We start from the raw sequence: 10,374 nt of genomic DNA on the forward strand, positions 1-10,374 counted from the left end.
GTGGATTAAATTGAAACATGTAGGAATCTGTAAGCGTAGTTATACCTGCCGATTGTTTACCGGGTTTATTGTGAGATTTTAAGAAAAAAGTTTTTTCGTAAAACGAAAGCATTTATTATGATTGGATTGAAGGTAAAAATGTTATTTTCGTCATGTTACAAATTGATTAAAGGTACAAAGTTTTAGGAAAGTGTAATAAATAAAATTGAGAACTCGGTACATTAGGTAAAATTTATTCCGGAAAAGCTATCCATCACCATAAGTAAGTCACACTGAAACTTATTTTTAGGAATTCTACAAGAAAAGCGAGAATCATTCTAATTTGTAATGTCGGAAAAGTTTCGGAGCGTTTCTCGCGGTGGTCTTTTTACATTTCCCGTTGTCAATCGATAACATTTCGGTGTTGAGTAATGACGCCGGCTTACTTACGCTCTCGTTCCTTCTGTAAATTTATCTGCATTTCAATGGCCGGCGTACTAAAGACTCCTAATCCCTCGCTCCCATTGTCGTGATTTTTAAACTTTACTCCGACAACTGCCATTAATCATGACAGTCAGTCTGTTGTACGTAGCGCCCGACTTGGCTGCCATTTTTTGGAAATAAAAGCGTTGAGTTATGAGTTTCACGCTCGGGCTTAGCTTAAGTTCTGACTCTGGCTCTGGTTTGGCCTGCCTAGTTATACTTGTTCTGTTCTTCGTTACTTCCTAATCAATTGTCCTTGTCAAAAGGATTGCTTGAATGATATATAAGTGTTAGTGAGTTAAAACAACGTTTATTACAGGTTTTTCTCTGTTTCATTGATTATAAAAAAGCTATTGACTGTGTAAATTGGAACAAATTATGGGTTGTCCTCAATGAGATGGGAGTACCAGCACATCTTATTTGCCTAATAAAATCACTTTACAATAAAAGCTTAGCAATTGTGAATTTTAACAATGAACTATCAGATAACTTCCCAGTTTGAAAAAGTGTTAGACAGGGTTGCATTTTGTCTCCCGTCTTGTTTAATATATATGGTGAATATATCATTCGAAAGGCACTTAACGGCTGGACAAGTAAGTTCACAATTGGAGAAAGGAAGTTATCCAACCTACGATATGCTGATGACACCACACTTATTGCATCGTCAGAGATTGAAATCAAAGAACTAATTAACCGAATAGATGCTGCTAGTTTAGATCTGGGACTCTCAATGAATATGAGCGAAACTAAGCTTACGATCATTGATCGAGCTAATAAAGTAGCGCCATTATCCTTACCGCGCAACTTAGAAAGAGTCAACAATTTAATTTATCTAGGTTCTCTCATTAGCGATGGCGGTGGGTGTGAAGGTGAAATACGGCGACGTGTTGGTATTGCCAAAAGTGCTATGAGTCGGCTGGTGAAGATCTGGAAGAATCGCAGTATAACCATTAACACTAAAAAGAGACTGGTGAAGGCCTTGGTTTTCTCAGTGTTCATGTATGGTGTGGAGTGTTGGACACTGAGGGAATCTGAAAAGAAAAAAATCGAAGCTTTCAAAATGTGGTATTGGCGGCGAGTGCTGCGGATTCCGTGGACGGCCAAACGTACGAATGCATCTATTCTCCAGGAACTGGACATAGGAGAAAGACTGACATCCATGTGCGAGAAAAGAATCCTGCAGTTATTTGGGCATATTTCCAGGGGAGGTTCTGATAGTTTAGAGAAAACTATTCTCCTGGGAAGTGTCAAAGGGACAAGGTCGCGTGGACGTCAACCAACAAGATGGAGCGGTACAGTCACTGAGTTATCAGAATCATCACTGACGAATGCCTTTAAAAGAGCACAAGACTATTCCAGATGGAGAGAGACTGTCCACAGACGAGCCATGCCTGGAGTCAGGCGTAATCACCATCCTCAAACATGAGGCACGGATTGAAGAGACATGTTTTAAGAACAAAAGAAAGCACGTTGTATGCATTGAGATATAATATAGGGTCAAAATACCAATGAATGACCGTTTCAGGTTCAGCTTGTAGTGTAATCCATAAAAGAAAACAATAAAAAACACATTGATTTTTCTTAGTACTTTTAATTTTTTATTGTAATACAAGTATTACAATTATAATTAAAATTACTCTAAAAAAATAGCAGAATCACCAGTGAATGACCACTACTATCCCAGTAACAATAATACTCAGATTTAGTTACATTACAAAACACCCTAAAACACTACAATATGGATATATTCAAAGAACTGCATAAGAAAAAGCATCAAATAAAACACTTACCACACCTTTCCTTTTAAAAACACTATCAATCTCAGAACAACAACGGGAAGACGCACCGACGCAACGGGAAGAAGTATTACCTTTTGACAACTCACAGTTAAAAACTGATAGTTTTGTTTTTTACCAAAATATGTGTCCGCCTAATGTTTTTGTCATAGTTTCTAGTGTTAAAAGTTTTTTGACTGGACACATGTAGCAATTCTTATAATATTGTGTTTTATTAACCAATGGTCATATACTGGAGGGTGGCCATTTACTGGTGCTTTGACCCTATAGAGATAACACTCCATACATATAAGATCTAAAATGTCGTCCCCAAAGGAAAGGGAATGACCAGCGGAGGGAGCAAGTGACGCAGATCATATCACGTCGACTTAGACAAGTAAAACACGTAGGACGGTAAAAATCACAGACTATTTACATTGGTCAATTGTATGTTCTATTTAGTATGTCGCTCCCTTCCGCATACGCGTCACCTTTGTTTATGGTTTCACTATTTGCTCGACTAACTGAGCAATGGTAATATTCCAAACGCTCTCGCGGCCGTATTGTCTCGTGTATTTACATTCAAGATACACGAGAAAAACTGTTTTCTCGTGCCGCGAGAGGGGTTCAGAATAGCACTCCGGACAAGAGACAAGAGATAGCTCACCATAGGTAACATATTAATAAAACGTTTTTTAACATTAAAATAGTTATTTTAAACGAGTATCGATTGGGATAAAAACATTACGTACCAGTGAAAGGATAAGCCATCGCTTTTTCTTTTCCAGATCAATTTGTGCAGTATCTTAGCGTGCATAAAGCTATTTTAGTAATTGCGCGGAGACAAAGTTCAAAAGTAGCCGGCGAACGCTCGCAACAGACTGAAGTCCATTCTATCGAACATATGCCAAATAGCGGCAGGTTAAGGGACCGTATTTCGAACGCTCATGCTTACTCTAGTTATATACCTCAATGGTTGTATGAAATTTCGTTCACGAAACTCCGCATTCAATTCACTACGCAATACAACAATAAAACAATATTTTGTTTAATTTTACAACTGCAAGAATAGAAATACGAATAACATTCAAAAGACAGATGATGCATCGGTTCACAATTTTTTTTGACTGCTACGTTTATTTCTTTTTTTTTTCAAAATAATAATTAAAAGATTTATTGAAACATTTTTTATTATTTATTTATTTACAAAGAAACGTAGACACGTATTCTACAACTCCATGGCTCTGAAGAATATATCAATGAATACATGTATTTTCAATTTATTGTCAGACTAAACTGGCTCGGAAACGAGTATGGGGGCCTCCGTGGTGTAGTGTTCAAGACGCTTGACTCACGCACGGAAGGTTCCGGGTTCGATTCCCGGTGAGAACACAAAAAATTAAAGCTGTGATTTTTCTCAAGCCTGGGTGCTCTATGATGTAATTCACCACTGTAATTAGGCCTCCTGGCCTGTTGTGGTGCAAAAAAAAAAAAAAAATTTTTTTGTTGAAATTTGAGGAAATTTTTGGAATTTTTTTGAATATTTTGTGGAAAATTCGTTTTATTTTTCATTGTTAGTTTATAAAAAAAAAGCAATATTAAATCAAAATAACTTATTTTTATTATTCGAATGCTGTAAAAATCACTTCGCCTTTTTGTATTTTACTTCTATGCCTAAATAATACCCACTGTTAACTTTTTTTTTTGGCCACGACTAATAATTGTTTAAAAACATTTAATTATACAATACTAACTACTTTAATGTAGTATTTCATCATTATTTATATATATATATAATATGATGTAACTCGAGACAAAAAAAAAAAAAACTTCTGTTTATAATATAAGCATTTATTAGACCTACAACCTACATATGGTCTTTAAAATATTTATTTGAAATTGATTTATTTATACACCCCTACGAATTAAGAATTTTTCTTTTTTAAATTCATATTCTATCGTTAATGATAATATTTTTAACATCTTTTGTAAAGGTTGTCTGATATTTTTGTTTAGTTTTTTGTATAATTTCAGTCCCTGTTTTATTAGTCTTGACTGTCCTTGTCTCGTTTTAGAATATTGTGTATTATATTGTTCTGGTATTTCACGTATTGTGTCCATGTTTACATTTTTTTTCAAGTTTTAGTTCTTCGTCTACAATTACAGCAGTGGCTAATTTATTAATAATTTTTAAGGATTCTAATAGAACGAGTTCCGTTACATTGTTAAGTTTGTGTGAAGAGTTCTTTAGTTGCTGTTAGATAAGGGAGGTCATAAACTAACTTCTCGTCTGTTCATGTTTTTTGATTTCCTATTCCCTGTAGTAATTGCATATAATGTATTTTAGTTTTTACATAGGCTTCGTACATTTTTTTTTTCAGTTTTTGATTTTGAAAAAAAGAATCAGTAATGTCGTAGCTTTGCTAATTAAATTATTGGTATAGATTATCGACGTCAATTGTCTGACTATTGTTAGTCCCAAGTGTTTAACATGACCAATTTCAATTATTTGTTCATAATTAATGTAAGCAACTATTTTATGTAATTTTTTTATAGATTAAAAATAGATAGTAATACTTTTTTTTGTGATTTTTATTTAATAGTCCAATGTCGTCAGCACACATAATATATTTTTTTGGTAATTTTTAACTGTCGACATTTTAATGTACCGGTTTTGGGACGTATCTGTTTCTTTGTCAGGACACTCATGACACCAACATGCATATTCTAAAATGCACTTTCATCTTGACCATCACCGTAGTATGCATAATATTCACAAAAAACACAAAAATTATATGCAGAGTTAAAGATTTTGTAAACGCCTATGTATCCAAACAAATAGAGTTAAAAATATTTAGCGGTATGTAAGAGAATTGGTGGGGCTGGAGGTTTGGGAAGGAGTGGAACCAGGAGGTTCAAAGTTATATAATTGTTTAGTTTTTAAATAAAAAAGGGCTTTGTTGAAAAGATATTTGATTAAAACATTAATTTGGTAAAAATTGTTTTTCAAAGCTTTTTTAATGTAAAACACCTCCATGTTATTAAATAGAAGTCCTTTTTTAGTACTTAAATTAAAAATTTTAACTATTCCTATTCATTAAAAATTCATCCAATTTCTCTCAAGCAAACCACCTTCTATTCGATATTACTCCAAATGGTTAGTGTAGGAATAGAGGAGTCATAGTTTCAGAATTATTATTTGATACCCTGAAAGTGCACTATTAACAATGCTTTAATTTGCGAGAATTAGAGATATGACAGTACAAAAGCTACAACAAATGGCTAAGAACAAGCATCTTGTGTTTCTCCCTCTCTAGTTCACGTTAGTTTCACAGGAACAAGTGCTCCATATCTTGATCTACGTATTTCACGGGGGTAAAGTTTTCGTATTTTGATAACAAATTATTAATCACCAAAGTTGGGCAGTTGTTCAAAGTGAACGCTGAAACAAAACCGAGGCGCTTCGTTTAATTAAGATCTTCGTTGACCAAATACGTTCTATTCTCCTTTGTCTTTTGGCGTTCTCAACTAATTAGTATTTAAAAGAAGTTTTCAAGTTGATTAAGAAGTGAACTGTGAACTTCGAGTTTTAAGAGAACATTTCCAGCGCGGAATAGTATTGAAGTATTCTTTTTAATAAGTACTTTTGTAAGAAAATATTTTAAATAATTTGTTAGATATGCTAGTGAAAGTTGTTAAAAGACCTGAGAATGAGATATTTAAAATTGAATTTTTGTCTACCTATACCTTTTTTGCGGCTATGATGTTACGTGACTACATAGAATATAAAACTTCATATATCTCGTAAATAAAATAATGAAGTCGTATTTTTTGTATTGAAATATAAAATATATAATTATTTTAATGAATTTTGTAGCCGAGATCTCAAGAATGTCAGATTATTTTTTTTTTTAGTACAATTTTGCTAAGGGTCGATGTCAATTAAAAAATAATATATATTAAACTATTCTACATAAACGTCCATACATAGTTATGTTTTTTTTTTCTTTCGTTCTTTAATTGATTTCATTCTATGTACCACCTAGATTAAGCAGAACATCTACAATATTTTATTGTCAAAATTCTCGAACGGTAGCTCAATATAACTCACCTATTGTTAGATTACAGAATACCGGGAATGAATATGCATCACATTTTGATATATTTATTTAATGTATTTTGTTATTGTATAATTTCTTTAAAATATGTATGTATTTCAAGTAATTAATAATGTGTATAGTACGAGTATATTAATATTTCATACTTGATTTTTTTTATTTTTAATCTTTTTATTTCTAAGCACTCTTTATACCACATATATGTAAATGGCAGAAATGCCGTATATAAATAAATAAAAAAATAAATAAATGCGTCAAACAGTTAATTATAACGCGACATGGCTGAAAATTTACTCAACTATTTTATTGCAATTTACGACATGGGCCTTTATATATATAAGCTACAGAATTGTGGAAAATGTATTGTTAAACAGTATATGTCCATGTTTTTTTTAATACTCGTATTTTAAAATATCTCGTCTTTTACTTGCTGTACTCGAGGTCCTGGGGTGGTATTTAGAACGCAAAAGCGCGTGTAAAAAACTGATTTTTAACGCGTTTTTATATACTCAATACACGCTGACAGAGCGATCTTTTCGCGCGCAATTCTGTTCAGAATACCAGATCAGGGGATAGTTATAAAAGCATCTTGATACGTACTCTCAGGAAGATAGGAAAAAAATAAAATAACTCAATGTATTTTTTATGAGGAAATATTTTTACCGCCAGATATGTTAATAGGGCAGGATCTAGCCACATTATCTTTGCATTTAGCCATTTGGATTAAAAACTGACAGTTACGTTAGAATTGAATTCATCTTCGAAATCGAGTTTTTTCTCTTTCGTATTTCAAAAAGGCTTTTAAGAAAAAAACATTGTTTTTTTTTATGAAAGCGAAAATTGCTCGGTGAAACAAAATTTTGGCCAATTTTATTGAAGGTGTACCGCGGGGTACTTGACCTCTCGGTACATTCTGATGTACCTGCCCAAAACTTGATGATAGAGCGTTTTTTAGTAACTTCATAATCTTCGTAATGTATCTTCGTAATCGCTCGAGTAAATGTATCTTTAACTGTGATGTCATGATGAAGGTGTGATGTCCTTAACTTTTGGTTGTAATCACGGCCTTGGACGTTCGCGGATGACAGTTTGTCGGTAGTTCACGTCTGAATTACGGAATGCAGACCTGACTTGGGAGGACACAGGGAAGTTGACGTAGAGGAATAGATTTTGTGGATACCATATATTCCACTTAGGGATCGGATATGGATGAAAACGCATTTTGTAATTATTTATTGTTTAAATTTTGACAAGAAATAATAATTGTTGAATTATTAAATAATATATTTTTCTCCATTCAACCCTTCTATTCTAAAATAAACAATAAAAAAGGATCAGCCTCAACTTGCTGGATAAACATAATCCTTGGGTAAAAGCCGAAAGTACTTCGAATTTAATTTTAGTGATGTATGTATAAATATGCCACTTTAATATCCGCAAAGGAATTAATTTCAGAAACAGTAACATTTTAAGGCAAGAATTTATAAAATATGCTACCAATTACTCTTAAGCTTGTTAGCAAATTTTGCAACACCTTTTAAGGGTTGTTATTAAACCTTTACAAAATAGTTCTGCCATATAAATTAAACATTAAAACCTCTTGAATAAGATACATTTACTTAGGGATGGAGAGCCAAACGACTGCCCGGTATAGAAAGGGTCAAATCATCTCAAAATAACCAACTGTTTTGCTTAATTATGCGATTAAGATAAGTCGTAGTCTTTAATCTATGTAAAACAGACAACCACAAACCGAGTTTAAGCTTTGAAACAGGCTAGATGCTTAGGTAGATCCTTGAATAATTTTATGAAGGGACCATGTCTCTGACGAATGATAACCATAAAGATTCTCTCAAAGTCAAATAACCAGATCACGATATATTTTTTTAAAAAGAAGATTTATTCATAAGAATTGTAATATTACAAATTATTTGTTACTTTACTGTTAAACCATGCATGATTAAATAAATAAATTATTATGTTTTATTTTATTTGTTGAGATTTTTTATTTAGAAATGGACTATAGTCACATGCACCCTACATATATCTGAAAGGGAAGACATGTACCTGATAATTGCAAGAAATGTTAGAACCATAGAATTAAGAATAGCCCAGAAACAGCATACGAGCATCAAACAGAAGGCGACTAAACTACTCATAAATGAGTAGTTTTACGTTTTGACCCATTAGTTTCTTGGTAGACGTCGCTCAGTACGATTTGAATTCAACTATGCCGTGTTGTGTCCTTTTAAAGTGTAGAAATACTGCTAGGATCTTAAAGAAACAAGATGGGATCACATTTCATTGTAATTAGCAAATGAAGGTGTAAGTAGCAAATACATTACTTAAAAATTAAATTATTTTTCCATCTGTCAGATTGTCGAAACAAAGAAAATGGACATTTGGTTAGTGTTGACATGGAAAGATTTTTTTTAACCTACTTTGCTCATCTAATGAGAGAACTAATAAAAAATTGGACCTCGGATTAAACAACTCCGTAGTGGAAATTTGACCGACATTATCTTGAAAACATCAAATAGTATTTAACATGATAAAATATCCGTTTAATGTTAAATAATATTTGTTTTATATTTTAAATTCGAAGTTCATTAATTCAATAACTATTATTAAATGACCCCTTACTTATTGACTTTTGTGAGTCAATCAATATTTCCGGGTGCACAATAAAATTTTAGAGAAATCAACAGATTGCCTTTTTTTTACCTTACATTTGTATTATGATTATATTTTTCACATCGTCTAACATTACGCGGCGACATCACAAATGCGCGCCGCGAAAGTGGGGCTTAATAGGGAGATTTTTGGACACAGTTCGATATATTCAAATATGATTCTACGCTCCTTTTGAACTATTTTTAATTCCATGGTTAGACCGGTCAACAGAAGGTGCTGCCGAAATTATATAAAATTATAACACAAGAAAGATCGCTCTAATTTTTATTCTTGTTAACTTAGTGAAAAATAAATCCCAAGTTATTAATATTCTTCATTAATAGTCTACATAGTAATCATGACCTGTAGAATTATAAATAACTACAATTAAATCAAATCAAGAATACTCTTCTAACGGATTATCCTACACATTAAAAAAATGATTTCGACCTGATTCAAAATAAAACAGTGCCTTTATTTTCATAATTTCCCTTTTCGCACCCAGTGAAGCATAAGGCACTGTATTGTAAACCAAGTGCACATTATTTTGATCATCTTTTACATAACGGTAAGGTGGGTCCCACGCTTCAGTGGTGCTATTCTAAACAGCTCTTGCGGCCGTAGAAAACACTTTGATCTCGTGGATTTACGTACAAAATAGTGAGATAAAAGTGTTTTCTACGGCCGCGAGAGCATTTGGAATATCACTCCAGGTTCAGTAACAGTGAAATATTGTAGTCAACTTCTTAATGCGTACTGGCATCATTTGGTAAAGGTTATTTTTTTTCCCCAAAGTTCTATAATTTTTTAAAAGTTTTATTATGCAAAATGGTATCCTGATTCTCATCAGAATATTAAAAAATATTAACTAAATGGCGGTTAAGCAATATTTTTTGTAAGGATTAATTTTGTTGGATAAGTGTCACGGTTTTGTGTTTTCAGTGTGAATTTACCCGTAGAACAAATCACGACAAACAATTATAATGTTGGAAAATTTTGAAGTTTTTTTTATTGTTGATTGATCTAAAGTAACTAATAAATAAACGAAACACTTTACTTTACTTTCATCTAAATAGTTTATTCATACATGAATAGATTTTTTTTTTAAATCAACATTTCACGTCCACCTAGTCAGGAATTGAACCCAGAACTTGAAAAATGGGAGGAGAACGTGCAAAATACTACACAATGAAGCGGACTTATTTTGACTCCATTTATTTATTTGTGTTTTTAACCTAAAAGTAGCCATCGAGTAGAAAACACTCGTTTAAAATTCAGGTTCCATTTCATACACAGAACTGTGTTAAAAAAACATGTCTTGTCAATGCGTTAAATAAACTTGATAG

At 32.6% G+C, this 10,374-nt stretch overlaps 1 long non-coding RNA gene across 1 annotated transcript; it reads right to left on the reverse strand.

Annotated features, from left to right (window-relative positions):
* Positions 1–212: 212 nt before the first annotated feature.
* LOC148272280 (uncharacterized) lies at positions 213–3,120 on the reverse strand. Its single transcript, XR_015824884.1, has 2 exons — positions 2,990–3,120; positions 213–1,493 (listed from the first exon to the last, which is right to left on the reverse strand). It is a non-coding gene; the product is annotated as an uncharacterized LOC148272280 (long non-coding RNA).
* Between the last annotated feature and the right edge of the window lie 7,254 nt (positions 3,121–10,374).

The sequence above is a fragment of the Micrasema longulum genome, unplaced genomic scaffold, assembly GCF_059751315.1.
Source record: "Micrasema longulum isolate JH-2025_06_02 unplaced genomic scaffold, ASM5975131v1 h1tg002399l, whole genome shotgun sequence".
Classification (NCBI taxonomy): Eukaryota; Metazoa; Arthropoda; class Insecta; order Trichoptera; family Brachycentridae; genus Micrasema; species Micrasema longulum.